Here is a 21298-nt window from a genome sequence, read left to right as displayed (position 1 = left end):
AGATGTCCCCATTGCACCTTTTTTGTACCTTTTGTTTTTTCCTTGCTCTAATTATTGTTTGCACCTGTGTGTCGTTCCCTTGTTAGTATTTAAACCCTGTGTGTTCCTCAGTTCTTTGCTCAGTGTTTGTATGTTAGCACCCAGCCCCAGCCTTGTTGTGAACATATTTTTCTCCTATTGGATTTTCCAGAGGTTCTCTGGTTTAGTGCTTGTGTATTTTTGAGTAGTCTTTCGAGGTTTGTTTTTCCCTGCTGTTTTTACCACTTTGTGGAGTTTCTTTGTATTTTGGAGGATTTCCATTTTGTGCCTCTTGGCTTTATTTTTGGACGTGGTGGATTTATATTCTTTGCTTGAAGATCTTGTCCTTTAATTAAACCACCATCTCTAATACTGCTGAGTCTGCCTCATCTTCTGGGTTCTGCCGACTATTAGTGACTGTTTCTCTCACCGGGTCCTGACAGTAGCGTCATACCAAAGAAGACTCGTGGCTGTAATCGCTGCCAAAGGTGCTTCAACAAAGTACTGAGTAAAGGGTCTGAATACTTATGTAAATGTAATATTTACGTTTTTTAAATTTGTAATAAATGTGCAACAATTTAAAAAAAAAGACTTTTAGCTTTTTCATTATGTGGTAGATTGATGAGGGGAATAAAAAAAAAAAAAAAAAATTTAGAATAAAGGCTGTAACATAACAAAATGTGGCATAAGTCAAGGGGTCTGAATACTTTCCAAATGCACTGTATTTAATCCCCTCGTGCTGCATGTCTGAAGGCAGCTGATGTCACTCACTGGATGTCCTCCCTCGTGACGTAGGGCAATCACAACATACACAAATCATATGATTTCACATTGGTTCATGAATGGGTTTATTCATGGTATACACATAGTAATGAGTATGATGAGTCCATCTGTCTCTGTCCTCTTCTCTCATCACAAAGCAGAACAGAGACAGATGTCAATATTTATTATGTTCGTTTCTCATTAGGAATTATTCAGTTAGCGTTGTTACTCTGAGATTAGAGGAGAAAGGTCGGCGACTTCCAAAGCAGCTGAGTTAGAGACATCCAACTCTTACTAGAGCAGTCTATCACATCATGGCAGTCTAGTAAAAATACTACTATAGCTAACACGGAAGACAATTATGAGGTTCACATTTGGAGTCTCTGTCCTTTCCTCCTTCTCCTCGCTCTCTGAGTCAGTGTGTGTGGTTGCCTGGTCACAGTCCCATGGGTCTGGGTCGATCAGGCTCCAGCATGGTTGCAGAGTTAACAGCTCCAGAACTGCAGGAGACAAATAGTCACGTCTTAATGAGTGATACTACAGTTTGTCCTTCAGATGAAACAACTGAGGGGCCAACTATGCGTAATCTCGCAGGGATAGGAGGTTAGCGGTAGAGTTAAGGGTTAGGGTTTAGGCGCTAAACTTAGGCGTTAGGGGTTAAGGCCACTGACCACTCAATGATGATTCTGTTGTTGCATGGCAACTATCACCACTATCTTAAATCTTCCCCTTTAGCCGGTGCATCCTGGACACACAACAATAAAAACACAGGGTTTTACACACACATGCAGGAAGGCAGGCAGCCAATCACTTACGCACGCACATATGTATGTAAACTGACACACGTAGTTACGTACACACACACACACACATTTGTTTTACTATCCTTGTGGGGACCAATCAATTGATTCCCATTCAAAATCCTATTTTCCCTAGACATAACTAAGGGTCTTCACGGGCTCAAAAAGTTGGACCCGTTCCAAAATGGACCTGGGGCTTTCTCACCTGGACCGCATAAATACATATTTTATATATAAAAGACCCGTTCCGAACGGACCCGAGGACAACTACACCCGTTCCGTATACACCTGGTCCGATCCAAACAGAGTGAGGGAAGCAGCAGAAAATATTCTGGGAAGGCTTTCCACTAGATGTTGGAACATTGGAAGCAAGTCCCCGCAGCATTCAGCCACAAGAGCATTAGTGAGGTCGGGCACTGATTTTGGGCGATTAGGCCTGGCTTGCAGTCGGTGTTCCAATTCATCCAAGGTGTTCGATTGGGTTGAGGTCAGGGCTCTGTGCAGGCCAGTCAAGTTCTTCCACACCGATTCTGACAAAATATTTCTGTATAGTCCCGTGTAACTCAGTTGGTAGAGCATTGTAGCGCCAGGGTTGTGGGTTCGATTCCCACAGGGGACCAGTACGGAAAAAGTATTAAAAGTCACTCCGGATAAGAGTGTCTGCTAAAATTACTAAAATGTAAAAAATAAATAAAATGTATGGATCTCGCTTTGTGCACAGGGTCATCATCATGCTGAAGTGCCTTCCCCAAGCTGTTGCCACAAAGTTGGAAGCACAGAATTGTGTCGAATGTCATTGTATACTCCAGCATAAAGATTTCCCTTCACTGGAACCATGAAGAGAAAAAAACATCCCTCCACTAAACTTTACAGTTGGCACTAGGCATTGGGGCAGGTAGCATCCGCCAAACTCAGATTAATCCGTCGGACCGCCAGATGGTGAAGTGCGATTCATCACCCAAGAGAATGCGTTTCCGCTGCTCCAGAGTCCAATGGCGGCGAGCTTTACACCACTTCAGCCAACGCTTGGCATTGAGCATGGTGATCTTAGGCTTGTGTGCGGCTGCTCGGCCATGGAAACCAATTTCATGAAGCTCCAGACAAACAGTTCTTGTGCTGACGTTGCTTGCAGAGACAGTTTGGAACTCGGTAGTGAGTGTTGCAACTGAGGACAGAAGAATTTTACGCGCCACGTGCTTCAGCACTCTGCGGTCCCTTTCTGTGAGCTTGTGTGGCGTACCACTTCGTGGCAGAGCCTTTGTTGCTCCTAAACATTTCCACTTCACAACAACAGCACTTACAGTTGACCGGGGCAGCATTAGCAGGGCAGAAATTTGACAAACTGACTTGTTGGAAAGGTGGCATCCTATGACAGTACCACGTTGAAAGTCACATATATATATATACACATATATATAAATATATGTGTATATATATATATATAAATATAATGTATGATTACGTAGTATCTGTCTTGACTGCATCAAACCGGGACAAGCTAGCTAACGCTTTCTCATCCTAACAACTCCATTCAGAATATTTCTCATCCTAACAACTCCATTCAGAATATTTATAATATTTATATTAGATTTATAATATTTATATATTATGATTATAATATTTAATATTTATATATTAAGAACAGCCTACCTGTTGGCTCTTGATCGTTGCATCCTTCAACTTTTAATTCCATCTGCTATTGATTAGACATCTCCTAACTTTTATCACACACGGAGGCTCTATGACTGCAGCCTATTGCCGTTTCGATGACTTACGATTGGCCACTCTCGTGAAAGGCAAGGATCTCTTTCATCTGTATGGGTTCCTCCTGGACAAGTCAGTTAAAATTACACATACCTGAGACATTATTTAAAATTCTGGATCCGGACCCGCTCGGGTCCCAGATCGGGTACAGGTGGATCCGTGAAGACCTTTAACCCTTGAAATATTTACTACCAAATTCCAAGAATCTTCAAACAATATACAGTAAAGTCAACTTGGAAAATCATCAATCTGTTGAATAAGAAAAAGGCTTCTACAGCTATCCCATCTCAATTTAATGTTGGAAATAAGACAGCTATTGTTCCTAAATCTTTGAAAAGTGCCAAAATTGTCGCCCTCTATAACTCTAAGATATTTGACAAATTATGGCCAAATATCTGTACCACCATGTTTTTCTTAAATCCGAGAAATCATTTGTTTCTCTGGAACCATTCAGAAAACTTGGCCATGCCTGAGTTGGCCCCATTGATTAGTGAATCAAAATTGTAGTCACTGGTAAGAATAATAAATGTTGTTTAAAAAAAAATAAAAAAAAGAGAGCCGCAATCTCAATTGGTGTTCTAGTTGATGAAAAGTTGTCCTGGAAAGATAAACACTTTGTCTGCAGCAACGTGGTGAAGTCCGTCGGGATCATCAGGAAAAAAAAATTGTTCATCAGGCTTGTTTTCTAACACGCTGACCACACCGCCCACGTCGCATGCACAAGCGCTGAAAATAAATGTACATACATGTTATTCAATCACTGCACCTACACAGCTTGCGCGTGTCTGCGTAGCCAGACGCTAAAATAGAACTTGGTTCTCTTTGTGACGCTTAATGCACTGCAAGGGGCGGCAGGTAGCCTAGTGGTTAGAGCGTTGGACTAGTAACCGAAAAGGTTGCAAGTTCGAATCCCTGCGCTGACAAGGTACAAATATGTCGTTCTGCCCCTGAACAGGCACTTAAACCCACTGTTCCTAGGCAGTCATTGAAAATAAGATTTTTTTCTTAACTGACTTGCCTAGTTAAATAAAGGTAAAATAAAAAAAGTCCCACCTCTCCCATCTCCTCACTGGTTTTTAGGAGCATATACCCACGTGGGTGATTGAAAGATGAACTGAGGTACACACTCCAGTCCAGTTGGGGGTGGTAATGCACCTTAAAGTTGGTTGCCAACCGCCATATAAAGTCCAAAGAAGAAGAAGCCTGAAGGAGGAGAGATTACTAGAAACAAACTGGGTTTACCCTTTTAAATGTGGATTAATTGTCCCAGTAGAAGACCTTGTTATTTTACCTGAAATGCACATCCCAATGTTTATATCCCAGGACAAATAAACAGAAAGCTAGCTAGCTAAATTGCCAAAAATGTTTTAACGCTTATAGTTGATGAATATAGTTGATTCAGAGTTCGTTTTGATATTTCAACCTGCGTGTCCTGATCGCGTCTGTTGCGGGTGGACAAAATCAAAATGCGAGCGATGGTGCACGTGTACGCAGTGCGGTCAGCATGTAACACTATACTACAGCTTTATTTACCCATATCTCATTTACTGCAATATTGTCTGGGCCAGTACATATGGTTCCTACCTACCTAAATGATTCATCACACAGAATACATTTGCAAGACTAGCCACCTCTAACTCTCCCTTCTGTTTAAGAAACTCATATTGTCTATCTACAACATTAATATACTCCAATTATGCACTTTCATCTACAAATACCAATTAGTCTGTTTTGTCTTTCACTTGTTTTTCTTTGGTGCAAATAAAACCTAAAACCCTAACCTTAACCCAAAACCCATAAACCTAACCCTAATTGTTACCCTAACCCCGAAGCCTAAAATAGCCTTTTCCCTTGTGGGGAAATGCCCACACTTGTCCCAATTTTCCTTGTTTTACTATTCTTTTGAGGACTTCCGATCCCCACAGGGATAGTAAAACCAAAAACACACGTACCTGATGAACATGTGGTCCTTGTCCCTGGGTGTTTCTATGGCCTCCCCCTGATCCTGTCTGTCCTGGCTGAGCTCTGAGCAGGACTTGGTCCAGGGCCTGAGGAGAACGATGGTCAATGTTACCTTCAAAGCCACCTATTGGTGTGGGGTTGATGCTAGAGATTAGTTGTAAGGGGTTAAAGACTAAGGGTCAACCTCCCCCATCAATATATATATATATATATATATATATATATATATATATATATATATACACAGTTAAGTCAGAAGTTTACATACACTTAGGTTGGAGTCATTAACATTCGTTTTTCAACCACTCCACAAATTTCTTGTGAACACACTATAGTTTTGGCCAGTCGGTTAGGACATCTACTTTGTGCATGACACAAGTAATTTTTCCAACAATTGTTTACAGACAGATTATTTCACTGTATCACAATTCCAGTGGGTCAGAAGTTTACATACACTAAGTTGACTGTGACAGCTTGGAACATTCCAGAAAATTATGTCATGGCTTTAGAAGCTTCTGATAGGCTAATTGACATAATTTGAGTCAATTGGAGGTGTACCTGTGGATGTATTTCAAGGCCTACCTTCAAACGCAGTGCCTCTTTGCTTGACATCATGGGAAAATCAAAATAAATCAGCCAAGACCTCAGAAAAAAATTGTAGACCTCCACAAGTCTGGTTCATCCTTGGAAGCAATTTCCAAACGCCTGAAGGTACCACGTTCATCTGTACAAACAATAGTACGCAAGTATAAACACCACGGGACCACGCAGCCGTCATACCGCTCAGGAAGGAGACACATTCTGTCTCCTAGAGATGAACATACTTTGGTGCGAAAAGTGCAAATCAATCCCAGAACAACAGCAAAGGACCTTGTGAAGATGCTGGAGGAAACAGGTACAAAAGTATCTATATCCACAGTAAAACAAGTCCTATAACGACATAACCTGAAAGGCTGCTCAGCAAGGAAGAAGCCACTGCTCCAAAACCGCCATAAAAAAGCCAGACAACGGTTTGCAACTGCACTCGGGGACAAAGATCGTACTTTTTGGAGAAATGTCCTCTGGTCTGATGAAACAAAAATAGAACTGTTTGGCCATAATGACCATCGTTATGTTTGGAGGAAAAATGGGAAGCTTGCAAGCAGAAGAACACCATCCCAACCGTGAAGCATGGGGGTGGCAGCATCATGTTGTGAGGGTGCTTTGCTGCAGGAGGGTCTGGTGCACTTCACAAATAGTTGGCATCATGAGGACGGAAAATTATGTGGATATATTGAAGCAACATCTCAAGGCGTCAGTCAGGAAGTTAAAGCTTGGTTACAAATGGGTTTTCCAAATGGACAATGACCCCAAGCATACTTTCAAAGTTGTGGCAAAATGGCTTAAGGACAACAAAGTCAAGGTATTGGAGTGGCCATCACAAAGCCCTGACCTCGATCCTATAGAACATTTGTGGGCAGAACTGAAAAAGCGTGTGCGAGCATTCTTAAAATAAAGTGGTGATTCTAACTGACCTAAGGCAGGGAATTTTTACTAGAATTAAATGTCAGGAATTGTGAAACTGAGTTTAAATGTATTTGGCTAAGGTGAATGTAAACTTCCGACTTCAACTGTTTAAAATATTTTGTTGATTTGTTTAACAATTATTTGGTTACTACATGATTCCATATGTGTTATTTCATAGCTTTGATGTCTTCACTATTATTGTACATTGTAGAAAATAGTAAAAATAAAGAAAAACCCTGGAATGAGTAAGTGTGTCCAAACTTTTTACTGGTACTCTATGTAAATTAGATCGTTTTTAGTATTTTTATAATTTAGCAAACATTTCTAAAAACCAGTTTTTGCTCTGTTATGAGATGTAAAAAATATATACATTTTAGAATAAGGCTGTAATGTGGAAAAAGTCAAGGGGTCTGAATACTTTCCAAAGGCACTGTATATATTATTATTTTTTAAAGCCCAATGCAGACGTTTTTATATAAATATCTAACTAATAGATTTCCATAAAAATGGGCAAAATAGCTTTAAGCAACAACAACAAGCAAGAATTTTGCTAGGACTGTCTGAGTGGGGAGGGGAAAACTGAAACTAGCTGTTACGGTTACTGTTACAGGTTTGGAACTCTGACATTCGTCGATTAACCAATTTACTGCATGGTGATGTCACCATGGAAAGCCGAAACTCCTGCCCATGCAAACCTGCTGATTAGGTCCTTTGTAGATTGTATTTTCAACCAGCAACTATCAGGACATAACACTGAAAAAAATACACACTTTTACAGTTTCCTCATCCGTTGTACAATATGATATAAAACACAGGTAAAACTGAATTTGGACTGAACTGGGCCTTTAAGGGTCCATTTTTCCCCCATCAATATCTTTAAAAAAATACAAAAATATTATAGTTAAGGGTCAACCTTGTTCTGGCGCTCCTCACATATCTCCAGGTCCCCCATCAGCCCTCGGGAGAAATTGCCCAATTCTGACAGCCTGCACTGCATCTCATGGAGAACACTAACAAATACACAAATAAAGAAAAACACAATAGCATGAAGAGAGGAACAAAGTTGATATCTCTAAACGGTGTGTGTATATGTGTTAGTGAGTGTGTGTGTGTCTGACCTGCTCCAGGTAGATGCTGAGGCCAGCAGGTCTCGGTACTTCTGTAGAAAGTCCTCTCTAAGGAGACACTTTACACGCTTTATATGGGACAACAGGCTGATCCTGGGACAGACAGAGAGAGGTGTTACACATACAGTACCAGTCAAAGCCTGGACACACTTACTCATTCCAGGGTTTTTCTTTATTTTTATTATTTTCTACATTGTACAATAATAGTGAAGACATTAACACTATGAAAAAACACATATGGAATCATGTAGTAACCAAATAAGTGTTAAACAAATCCAAAATATATTTTATATTTGAGATTCTTCAAAGTAGCCACCCTTTGCCTTGATGACAACTTTGCACACTCTTAGCACTCTCAACCAGCTTCACCTAGAATGCTTTTCCAACAGTCTTGAAGGAATTCCCACATATGCTGAGCACTTGTTGGCTGCTTTTCCTTCACTCTGCGGTCAAACTCATCCCAAACCATCTCAATTGGGTTGAGGTCGGGTTATTGTGGAGGCCAGGTCATCTGATGCAGCACTCCATCACTCTCCTTCTTGGTCAAATAGCCCTTACACAGCCTGGAGGTGTTTTGGGTCATTATCCTGTTGAAAAACAAATGATAGTGGGACTAAGCCCAAACCAGATGGGATGGTGCATCGCTGTAGAATGCAGCGGTAGCCATGCTGGTTAAGTGTGCCTCATCCATGCTTCACGGTGGGAACCACACCTGCGGAGATCATCTGTTGACCTACTCTGCGTCTCACAAAGACACGGCGGTTGGAACCAAAAATCTCAAATTTGTAATCATCAGACCAAAGGACAGATTTCCACCGGTCTAATGTCCATTGCTCGTGTTTCTTGGCTCATGCAAGTCTCTTCTTCTTATTGGTGTCCTTTAGTAGTGGTTTCTTTGCAGCAATTAGACCATGAAGGCCTGATTTACACAGTTCCCTCTGAACAGTTGATGTTGAGATCTGTGTCTGTAACTCTGAAGCATTTATTTTGGGCTGCAAATTCTGAGACTGGTAACTCTAATGCACCTATCCTCTGCAGTAGAGGAAACTCTGGGTCTTCCTTTCCTGTGGCGGTCCTCACGAGAGCTAGTTTCATCATAGTGTTTGATGGTTTTAGCGACTGCACTTGAAAAAACTTTCAAAGTTCTTGACATTTTCTGGATTGACTGACCTTCATGTCTTAAAGTAATGCTGGACTGTCATTTCTCTTTGCTTATTTGAACTGTTCTTGCCATAATATGGACTTGGTCTTTTACCAAATAGGGCTATCTTCTGTATACCACCCCTACCATGTCACAACAACTGATTGGCTCAAATGCATTAAGAAGGAAAGAAATTCCACAAATTAACAAGGCACACCTGTTAATTGAAATGCATTCCAGGTGACTACCTCATGAAGCTGGTTGAGAGAATGCCAAGAGTGTGCAAAGCGGTCATCAAGGCAAAGGGTGGCTACTTTGAAGAATCTCAAGTATAAAATATATTTTGATTAAAAAACTTTTTTGGTTACTACATGATTCCATATGTGTTATTTCATAGTTTTGATGTCTTCACTATTATTCTACAATGTGGAAAATAGTAAAAATAAAGAAAACCCTTGAATGAGTAGGTGTGTCCAAACTTTTGACTGTGTGTGTGTGTGTGTGTGTGTGTGTGTGTGTGTGTGTGTGTGTGTGTGTGTGTGTGTGTATGCATGCATGCATGCATGTATGTATGTATGTATACACACACACATTTTCCTTAGAAACAACGCTGACATACTCACTTCTCAAACTTGTGTATCTGCTCATCATTGAAGAGAAGCGCTAGAACAACCACATAGATGTAATAAGCACACAATACACAGGAGGCACATGTTAGACATGCAAGGACACACACACACACAACGTACTTCTAGTCAGTTGGTCTTTGCGGTACTGTTGGTGAATGGCCATGATTTTCTCTAGAAGGACCTCCATCTTCTGGATGCTGTAGAGGTCAGAGTTCACATCAGACACCATTTTAACCCCAGCTCTCTGCACACTACAATCCCTTGGCCCAGAGCCCTTGAATAGATCCGTCTATAGGATGTGAATAAGGGATAGATATAAACATTATGAAGAAAGTCTCACCTCTTGTCCTCAGCCAGACACTCAGAGTGTGTGGCCAGTTCTAAGTGAAGGTGTTGTAAACGGGTCTGGAACTCCCGGATCGCCCCGGTGTACACTGGCAGGTTCTCCCTGATCTACATGGAGAGAAAAGGGACAAACAACACCAGTCCTCTAGAGAGACAGCCAAGACCAAGTACCATTCCCCAGTCAGTTTCAACCTCAGGTTGGTGGCACCTTATTTGGGGGGGGGGGGGGAGGGGTAATCAGGGCAGGCTTGTGGTAATGACTGGAGCGGAATTAATGGAATGGTATCAAACACATGGTCTTCAGGTGTTTGATGCCATTCCATTGACTCGGTTCCGGACATTAGTATGAGCCCTTCTCTCTTCAGCAGCCTCATGTGGTTGCAACCTGATATCTCTCACCAGTCGCAGCTTCTGGATGTTTTCAGTGGAGTCTGTAGTGTTAATGGTTAACTGGCCTCTGCAAGAGGAGAGGATGGGAGGACAGGATGAGAGGAGGACAGGAGGCAGGGTGATAGATACATGAAAGTATTGCTACAACAGGTTTAGGTGTTCATTGCTCGCAATGTTACAATGACTGAGATTGTAAGTGTTCGTATGCGACCGTGTGTACGTGGTCTTGTCACTCACAGTGTGTGTAGCCTGTGCTCAGAGCTGTGGCAGGACTGCAGTCTCGTGTTGACCGTGCTGATACCAAGTATCACGTCGCCACACTCCCTACGCACCTTCTCACTGGGAGTGGTGGGGGACGGATGGACAGAGAGGAGAGCATCAATCATGGCTGATTGATGGGATGTTTCTGGTTTGTTCTAACGGTGTGTGTGTGTGTGTGTGTGTGTGTGTGTGTGTGTGTGTGTGTGTGTGTGTGTGTGTGTGTGTGTGTGACTCACATGTAGCTGTAGTATCCGTGTAAGAGCACCTCTCTGTCTGTTTGTAAGGAACGCATTATCCTCAGGTACTGCTGGACCACTCCTACGATCGCCTAGACAGAGGAGAAAAGAGGGATGAGAGGGAGGAGAGGATGAGAATGGGAGAGAAAAAAGGGGGGGGTTGATTAATAAGAGTGATTTATTTACTAAATAGAAAACCCCCACCATCAACAGATCATTCAGAGAGTTTTAACTGTCTCTTCCAGTTGGTCAAACACTGCTGGATCCTATGATCGACCTGTGTGTGGAGTGACACACCTACCTTGCAGAAAGAGCAGTCAGCCACAAGGTCAAACCGGGATGGGATAATGGGCATCTCTGCTACAGAAGACAAAACACTTTTTTTTTTTTACAGGTTTTAAATCAATTAGAAAAACATGTGTGTCTGTGTGGGGTAGAGATGGGGGCCACAGTAGTGGCTAGGGGATGGTGAATGTTTTAGTTTTTGGGGGGGGGGGTTAGTGATTTAAGGGTCTGGGCCAAAGGGGCCAGGAGGATCAGCTTACATTCTCTGTAAGGGAGTTCAGCGTGTGTCTCTGGGGCGCGGCTGAGCAGCAGTAGGGGCTGGGAGGGCGAGGTCGGGGGGAAGTCGACCATCTTCATGGAGCCCTCCAGGGAAAGGTCATGACCCAGGTACAGGAAGTGCTGTTGCTCCAGCCCCACCCCCGTCTGACACGCCACCTCTTCACGGAAGATGGCCGCCCTGGGAGACGGGAGAGGTGTGGGGGCACAGGTGGGTGTGAGTGAAGACTGGCAAGTGTGTGTGTGTGTGTTTGGGTGTATACTCACGTGTTGTGGTGGTGAATGTATATGCGGTGAGTTGTGGCCTGTTGCAGGGAGAACAGATGGACTGAGACTCTCTGTAATATGTCTGTGGTGGCAGAAAAGAACTGGTCAAATGCCCAACACTTCTCCTGGTCAGCCTCCAGTATCCCAGCTAACACTGGCACCAGTTGACCACTCAGACCCCTACACACACAGAGGGGAGGGGGGAGAAGAAGTGGAAGAGTGAGAGGAGAGGGATTTGGAGAAGAAAAAAAAGAGTTGTCCCTCAAATGTCTGACACAAACACACACAAACAAGGTACTGACTGAGAGAGCTGACAGCTCTGTGGCAGGTGGTAGCTCCACTCTATAGGGCCGTCGTCAACCCTCTGGACTCCAGCAATGGCCCCAACCGGCTTCTCTGTGGTGATCTTATACCTACATGGCACCGACAGGGGGAGAGTGGGAGCAGAGAAGGAACACACTAGCGTTTTATTGTCCCGTTTCATCTGGTGTTGTGTTTTGAGGAATCCCAAATCAATTAAATAGCAATAACTTGTTCATTTTAATGTAATTACAGGTTGCCCATAGTAATTACATACACACCAACTGTTGGAGCTATGAAACACACAACACACACAGACTTACATGGTGGGTTTGTTCCTGCGGGGTCCTCCGTAGGGTGTGAAGGGTAAAGTACCGGCGGCAGCGTGGTAAAACGTCACTCCAATACTCCACAGGTCAACACTCACACTATAGGCCTTTCGCTGGGGTTTCCGCAGCACTGCACGCTCATATATGTCTGGGTGCTACACACACACACACACACACACACACACACGCTAAATTACACAGCCTGCCCTAAATACCATAACCTGCCCTAACTTATGTTATCTGCTGAGGCTTAGGAAACACTGCACGCTCAGACAGGTCTGAGACAACATTCGACGTAATCTCTCCTCTCCGTCCTGTTGTTCTTGTCTATAACTTGTCTGTACTTTGTCAAGTATTTGTACGTTTTATGTGAACCCCAGGAAGAGTAGCTGCAGCATGTGCAGTAGCTAATGGGGATCCTAATAAACTACGCTGTCGCTTACCTTTCCCCTCTTCTCCCCATAGTCTCCCTGTCTTCTCTCCTCCACTACCTCTCCTCTTCACTCCGCTCTGTACTCCTCTCCTCTCCTCTCCTCTCCTCTCTCTCTCTCTCTCTCTCTCTCTCTCTCACCAGGTATTCCTCTGTTCCGTAGAGGGAGACAAACTTCTCATCGTCCTCTAGTTCTCTGGCTGTTCCAAAGTCTGTTAGCTTATAGATGGACCTCCCGTCCTCTCCCACCTGACGAATGATGTTCCCAGGCTTAATGTCCCGATGCACCACCCCGTTCTCACGCAGATGGTTCATCCCGTGCACTAGAGGAAATAGGACGAATGGTTCAACCAAATGATGGGCGGGGGCACCTTCTCATCCCCCGGCTCCTAACCTCTCTACGCCTCCATCCATCCACACACACACACTCACCCACACAATGTAGTACTATGAGGAACTCTGGTTCTGGTAGACCGAAGACGTTCTCTGGCTCCACCAGCAGGCTGAGCAGACTGCCTCCTGAACAATACTCCATCACCAACACACTCTGTTTACTCTTCAGCTACAGACAGAGAGACAGATAGAGAGGGGGGGGGGGGGGGGGGGGGCATGACTAATCGAGTTTGATGAAGGTAAAAAACTTGTTTGTTGCTACCCATCTTCTCCTCCTGCCTCGGTTCCTCTCCTCCCTCCTCACCTCCTCCACGGAGAAGAGCTTGACAATGTTGTTGTGGTTGAGTCTCCTGAGCATCTCGACCTCTCTCATCTGAACATTGTATGGATGACTGTAGCTCACCAGGTTAAACACCTTCACTGCAACCTGCTGCCCTGTCTTCTACACGGGACACGGACACACACACACACCCCAAGTTAGTTATCAAAAGTTAGCGATCGCATGACATCTCACTCACCCTTTGTTGTGTTTGATCTAGACTGAACTCAAATGTAAACGCAACATGTAAAGTGTTGGTCCCATGTTTCATGAGCTGAAATATAAGATCCCAGAAATGTTCCATGTGCACAAAAAAAGCTTATTTCTCTCAAATTTTGTGCACAAAATTGTTTACATCCCTGTAAGTGAGCATTTCTCCTTTGCCAAGATAATCCATCCATTTGACAGGTGTGGCATATCAAGAAGCTGATTAAACAGCATGATTATCACACAGGTGCACCTTGTGCTGGGGACAATAAAAGGCCACTCTAAAATGTGCCGTTTTGTCACTCAACACAATGCCACAGATGTCTCCAGTATTGGTGAAGCTTGCAATTGGCACGCTGACTGCAGGAATGTCCACCAGAGCTGTTGCCAGAGAATAGAATTTAAATTTCTCTACCATAAGCTTCCTCCTCTGATGTTTTAGAGAATTTGGCAGTACATTCAACCACCCTCACACCGCAGACCATGAGTATGGCGTTGTGTGGGCTAGCGGTTTGCGGATGTCAACGTTGTGAACAGAATGCCCCATGGTGGCGGTGGGGTTATGGAATGGGCAGGCATAAGCTACGGACAACAAACACAGTTGCATTTTATCGATGGCAATTTGAATGCAGAGATACCGTGACAAGATCCTGAGGCCCATTGTCATCCCATTCATCCGCCACCATCACCTCATGTTTAAGCATGATAATGCACGTCCCCATGTCGCAAGGATCTGTACACAATTCCTAGAAGCTGAAATTGTCCCAGTTCTTCCATGGCCTGCATACTCACCAGACATGTCACCCATTGAGCATGTGTGTGATGCTCTGGATCGACGTGTACGACAGCGTGTTCCAGTTCCTGCCAATATCCAGCAACTTCGCACATCATTGAGGAGGAGTGGGACAACATTCCACAGGACACAGTCAACAGCCTGAGCAACTCTATGTGAAGGAGATGTCGCGCTACATGAGGCAAATAGTAGTCACACCAGATACTGACTGGTTTCCTGATCCACACCACTACCTTTTTTGTTTTGCAATCTGTGACCAACAGATGCATATCTGTATTCCCAGTCATGTGGAATCCATAGATTAGGGCCTAATGAATTTATTTCAATTGACTGATTTCATTGTATGACCTGTAATGGACATTGGTGCGTTTATATTTGTATTCAGTAAAGTTTGCTTATACTCTGATGTACTTTAACAGTGCGTGTTCGCGCTGATGTGTGTAATTTGGGGAGATGCTGGCGCATATAATGGTACATGGCGTATATCAGGGTCAGTGATTCTCAATGTGGACCCTGGGAGCCAACTGTGTGTGCCGGATGTGGCTCTGAGGATCACTTTGACACCTGTCATACTACTGGAACTGCAGACAATCAAACTTTATTGGTGTGGTGGCGGTTCGTCACGGCTGTGCTGTGACTGGGTCAGAGACGGTAGGAGATAGTGATAGAGAAGAAAGTGAAGCAAGTATGGAGCACAGTGGTACAAATAAAGGGGGGGGGGGCAAGAAAGAGAAAATGAAAGCGGGAGAGAAAGGGTGTAGGGGTTTGAAGGGGAGCGAGAGGTCTATGGAGGCAGAGAGGAGGCGGGAAAGGAAGTTTTAGGAGAGCAAAAAAGTTTCCAACGCTAGCAGCAGAGAGGAGGTAGAGAGTGCCGAGGAAGGGTAAGACAAGTCGCGAGGGGGGCAGGGAGGTGAAGAGGAGCATTAAGGGATTCTGAAGTTTAGGGTGGAAGGGGGAGTAGGGGCGATGAGTCCGATAAGGTTGACGGCTGTGACAAAAGAGTTGACTGGGGAAGTTGTGAATGCTAAAGTGTTAAGAGATGGGAGTTTGTTGGTGTTCTGTCAGGACATGGCGCAGAGGGAAACAGCTCTGAGCAAAGCAAATAGGGAAGTCTAAGGGGGTGTGGAGCAGCTGGACTGATCGAGCAGGGAAGCAGTGGATTAAAGGGGTGATAACAGGAGGGCCTGTGAGAGTCAGTAATAAAAGAGAAAAGCCACAACTTGAGAGGAAGAGCTCTAGTGAATGTTCAAAGGTTGCCAGCAACAAGGGGTGGAGTGAGAGGAGACAGCCCGTCTATTCTGTTACACTTCCAAGGACCGGTTACTGCCAAATAAAGTAACCATAGGATATACGAGTTATTATGTGAGGGCTCATGTACCGAAGCCTTGAAGACATTATAACTGCCAGAGGTTTGGGCATGTGGCAACAGCATGTAAAGAGAAAATGTGCCAGGTGTGGAGGGGCATGAGTATGGGATGTGTGGGGATGGTGAACAGCCTACGCGCTGCAGCTGTGTGGGTGCTCATAGCGTGGCATACAGTGGGTGTGAGGCAAGGAAGCAGGTAGCGGAGGTGCAACAGGTGCGAGTGGAGAGAAGGGTGTCATATGCTGAGGCAGTGAGGGTGGTCCAGGTCCAGGGAGATACAGGTTCCAGGGAGACATGGGTTGGAGCATCAATATGGATATTGACATAGATAATTTATAGCAGGAGCTATCAATAGTAAAGTAGCTAAAGTAGAGTCTAAAACAGAGAGGATTCAGCTAATAGTGAAGGCTGCTGGGAGACATCTGAGTATGACAGGGTTGACCTGGGAAGAGGCCTCAATCAGCCGAGGGTGGAGTCATGTATTACTGGATCTTAGTTATGGTGTTAGTACTACAATGGAATGCTCGAAGCCTATTGGCTAATGGGCAGGAGTTCAAGCAGTTCATTGTGGATTTGCCAGTTAAGCCTGATGTGGGGGGGGGGGGGGGGGGGGGCACCTTCATGAAGCAAGGACTTGCCTACAGGATGCTAAGCAGAGGTATTGAACAGGAATATGTGGTGGTGGTGTGGTTGAGAGGAGGGGTGATAGTGAACTACTATAATCCAGATATTGGACCTGGAAGTGCTGGAGAGGGTGGAGGGCCAGAATAGAAGTAAGGTAATGTGGTGTGAGGATTTGAAATGCCCACAACACGCTCTTGGGGGGAAACGGATAGATGGAAATGGCCAAGTGATGGAACATCTGATAGAAATGAAAGATCTAGTGTGTCTGAATGATGGCTGAGGGACCAGGATGTACCTCACGCTGGTATCTAATGCAATGGCAGGAATCTGTGAGTGGGAGGTATGGGAGGAGTCGACAGTAGGGAGTGATCATTACCTCATAATATGCACAGTAGGGAGGAGGAAGTGTCAGTGGATGGCGTAGGCAGGTGGGTGTTTAGAAGGGCAAAGTGGGATCAGTTTCAAGAGCTGAGTGAGGTGATGGCTCGAGTGGATATGAGATGGGATGTGGATAGTATGAATAACTAGGTGAGAACAGCGTTAGTGGGGGCAGCTACTGAGGCTATACCTAAGAGTTCAGGGAGGAGGGGGAAAGCAGTCCCATGGTGGACGGAGGAGTGTGGGGGCAATACTTCCTGGAGAGCAGGGGGCTAGTATCGCCACATCGGAGTGGGTTCAGGAAGGGTAGGGGAACTATGGACTCTGCTTAGAAGCAGAGGTCAGGAAGGCTCAGGTGAACAAGGAGACTGTTGTAGCTGTCTTGTTTGATGTGGAGAAGCCATATGATATGATGTGGTGCTGACTTGCTGCACCCTCGATAACTACTGTGATTATTATTATTTGACCATGCTGGTCATTTGAACATCTTGGCCATGTTCTGTTATAATCTCCACCCGGCACAGCCAGAAGAGGACTGGCCACCCCTCATAGCCTGGTTCCTCTCTAGGTTTCTTCCTAGGTTTTGGCCTTTCTAGGGAGTTTTTCCTAGCCACCGTGCTTCTACACCTGCATTGCTTGCTGTTTGGGGTTTTGGGCTGGGTTTCTGTACAGCACTTTGAGATATCAGCTGATGTACGAAGGGCTATATAAATACATTTGATTTGATTTGATGTGCAAGGAGGGGTAGTTAATCAAGCTTGATATTATGGGGGTAGACGAAAGATAAAGGATTTCCTGTTCGGAAGGTCTATCCAGGTGAGGGTGGGGAAGTCTCTATCAGGCAGCTACCTGGTGGATAACGGTACACCGCAGGGGAGCGTGATTAGTCCTCTATTGTTCTCAATCATGATCAATTATGTTTACTCTAAGGTACGGCCGGATATTGGGAGGTCGTTATTTGCAGATGGCAAATGTGCCATTACATAGTCAGGAAGGTACAGGAAGCAATTGATGAGGTAGAGTGGTGTGCATTAATTTGGGGGATTCAGGTTCTCTGTAGAGAGAACTCAGTGTTCTTTTCCAGGAGGACGAGCTTTGGGTGGGTGGGTAATACCCAGGCGAAGGAGATGGGACTGTATGGGAGTTTAGTCCAACGGTAGCTATTCCTGTAAATCCACCATGGCTACTCCCGCCTCCAGTAGTTGATCTAGAAGTGTTGGAGAGACTACAGGAAGATAGGGAGGGTGTTGATCCATCTGATTTGTTTAAGAGTCGTCTGGATACTGTGTATCAGGATTTTGTGGCCATTTACACAATGGTTCAAAAGATCCAAGGACAAGACATACTGGGTCAGGATTTGTAGTGCAGGAATGTGGGGTGGCAGTCAGGAAACGTATTACAGATCATCTGGCTGTATATACAGCGGAGCTGATGGCCATTCTGTTGGAATTGCAGCAGGAGGAGGAAGTCAAGCCAGACAGACTAGTTGTTGCTCTGATTCATGTGCAGTGTTGATGAGTCTGCAGTCCTTTAGCTCATGTAGCAGACAAGACCTGCTTTATGAGGTGCTACAAACCCACGGCAGGATTAGACAGATGGGCATACAGACAAGCTTTACTTGGGTCCCAGCCCATGTGAGGGTGGAGGGGAATGAGGCAGCTGATATACTGGCTAAACAAGCACTTAGTAGTGGGAATGTTGATGTTGTAGTTTTAATGAGAAAGGCAGAGGCAAAAAGCCTGATATGGACAGTGATGGTGTAGAGATGGCAGGAGCAGTGGAATAGAGATAATAAGGGCAGGCATTTATTTCAAGTACAGATGAAAGTCGGGGAGGGGAGGACGGCAGGAAGGGAAAGAAGAGAGGAGGCTATTTTTACAAGATTATGGGTGGGACACAGCCAGTAGATTAAGGGTGGGACACAGCCGGTTGAATAAGACTTTAAATATGATAGGAAAGCATCCAACAGGAAAGTGTGATTATTGACAGGAAACAGAGACCGTGGAGCATGTATTGCTACAGCGTGGGGAGTATCAGAGGGAAAGAGAGAGGCTGACATCTAGTATGAGGGAGAAGTGGATACAGGAAATGAGTTCAGAGTATATTGAGTAGCACATAATTAGATATAGTCTCAAATATGTTGTTATCTTTAAGAGCAACAGGCCTGGCAGGTAGTTCTTGAGGCGTCACTACAGACACCTTGGTTTCGAATCCAGGCTGTATCAAAACCGGCCGTGAGTCCCATTTTGAGTCCCAGAGGGCGCAGCACAATTGGCCCAGCGTCGTCCGGGTTTGGCCGGTGTAGGCCGTCATTGTAAATAAGAATTTATTCTTAACGGACTTGCCTAGTTAAATAAATGTTAAATTTAAAAATATATATGTTCTCCCTGTCTCTGGCCCACACTCCAGTACAATAGGTGGTAATGTACCATAACGTTGGATGCCAAGCGCCTATAAACATGGCCGAAGAGGAAGAAGTGTAACTGCAATCTTTTTTGTAAGGGGGAGTTTGGAGTCCTACCTTGTTGCGGGCCTTATAGATGCTGGCTGTGGCCCCGTGCCCAAGCACATCTTCCAGTGACCACAGGTAGTTGGCTGTGCTCACAATCATTTTCTCTGTCATTTTTGGAGGAGTCTGGTTGGCTGAGGTATGGAATGTAGGCTGTGTGTCAAGAACAGAAACACTTTCTCTTCAGAATGAAACCTATTGACAGGAAATTAAGAATGAAGGCGTTCATATAAAGTCTGAGGAAATGTGGACTTCGTTCCTGTCAGAAAGGTAAACAAGTGAACGAAGTTCTCAAATTGTCAAGTGAATAGAGAGACTACCGGTTACATTATATGATACTGTCATGAAACAGGCAGGGAGCAGGTGTCGAACCCTCAACCTTCTAGCCCGAGGTCCGGCGAGCTATCGACTGTGCCGCAAAAGCATGCTCGTGCGGCAGAGTCGATTTCCGCGCTTATAAACCCAGGGTCGTTACAATACATACAACTGCTTCGAATCATACGTCTATGGTACCGTTGATACACATCTGTTGCAGCCGGGGATACAATGTAAAACGTTCTCAGACGAGACCCGCCAGGTGTTGTCACAACTGTGATGGGATTTCTGACAGGGCGGTGTTAAACACAGAAAATAGACACAGAAAACTATTTTCTACACAACACTGCAGACAATTGTAAAATACATCTTTGAAAACGGATAGGAAAGTATTGCCAATTTTGTCCAAAATAAAGGCTCGATTAATTGAATAAAAGTATCCTACCAGCCTCGATTCTCCCCACAGTGGTGAGAAGTGACAAACAACTTCGAACTAACGTTATTCGATTGCACACATTTCTCTGACGTTTCCCAACAAATCCGATGACAATTCCCAATGTATTGTCCGTCACTGAATGGGGTTATGTTTGAAGATTTCAGTGGAAATACGGTTTACTCTGCCCAAAATCTGTCCATGAAAACGAGTTGAATCATTTTTGTATGGAGATCAATGACAGAGTGTCGAATTTGCTTGACAAAAAATGTAATTGCCGCTTTGATAGAAGTTTCGTAATGGTTAGGTTGTTATGAGTGAACGAAACCAACTCAATTGTACCTTGTTGTTCAGACGCGTACCTGCCCTTTCATTGGCTAGAATGGTCCCACCTCGTCCCTGCCTTCCACCTTTGAGGACAGGTATTTCTATTGTTAGAGCGATCACTCGACTATCTTATCAATATAATGAATACTCTTTGATTCTATGCAAGTTTCGGTGCAGTGCTGCAACATCCGAATTTTGAACCAGCCGGCTTTGGTGACATTTAGTGGTTTATATTGTCTACTACATCGCTCTATACTGTAGGGTTGCCTCCCACAAAGCTCCTTGGTCTTGATTTCCCGAGACCACTACCACATCGATAGGTTTTCAGGTTTCACAGGGCCTACTGTAATTTATTGGACATTTCCATTTTGAAAATGAAGGAAAGATAATAATATTCATATTGATTATGATGTCCAGGCCTGGACTATTAGAGAGAACTGTGAGGGGTGTTCCTTGAGGTTTCCTATACTAAATGATCTCCTGACCCCTAATAAACATATGTTGCCTATCTATGGTAGGACGTCTCAAACCACATCCTGATGGAGGAGACGAGAAGGAAGCCGTTTTGGAAACAGTCTTATCACTTTCACCTGCCTGGTAGACTACACCATATACTTCCTCACCATCTCTTCGTTGACACAGACACCGTGTTTCCTCCCTCTCTCCGTAACACAGCCCTGTGGATGCAGCACTTCTGAAGACACAAGTGGTGAATGCAAAAAGTCTCATCCTATGAGTGTTTGTGAGAGAGAGAGAGAGAAAAACAATGAAAAGACAGAACCAGATGCATTGCGATCCATCGTCGT

At 44.4% G+C, this 21298-nt stretch overlaps 1 pseudogene; it reads right to left on the bottom strand.

The window, feature by feature from the left end:
• Positions 1-849: 849 nt before the first annotated feature.
• On the bottom strand, positions 850-21076 carry LOC139535532 (inhibitor of nuclear factor kappa-B kinase subunit epsilon-like; annotated as a pseudogene).
• Between the last annotated feature and the right edge of the window lie 222 nt (positions 21077-21298).

This window comes from Salvelinus alpinus, chromosome 12, assembly GCF_045679555.1.
Source record: "Salvelinus alpinus chromosome 12, SLU_Salpinus.1, whole genome shotgun sequence".
Lineage (NCBI taxonomy): Eukaryota > Metazoa > Chordata > Actinopteri > Salmoniformes > Salmonidae > Salvelinus > Salvelinus alpinus.
Note: the sequence above shows the minus strand (reverse complement) of the source record. Positions and strands in the feature narration are given on the sequence as shown.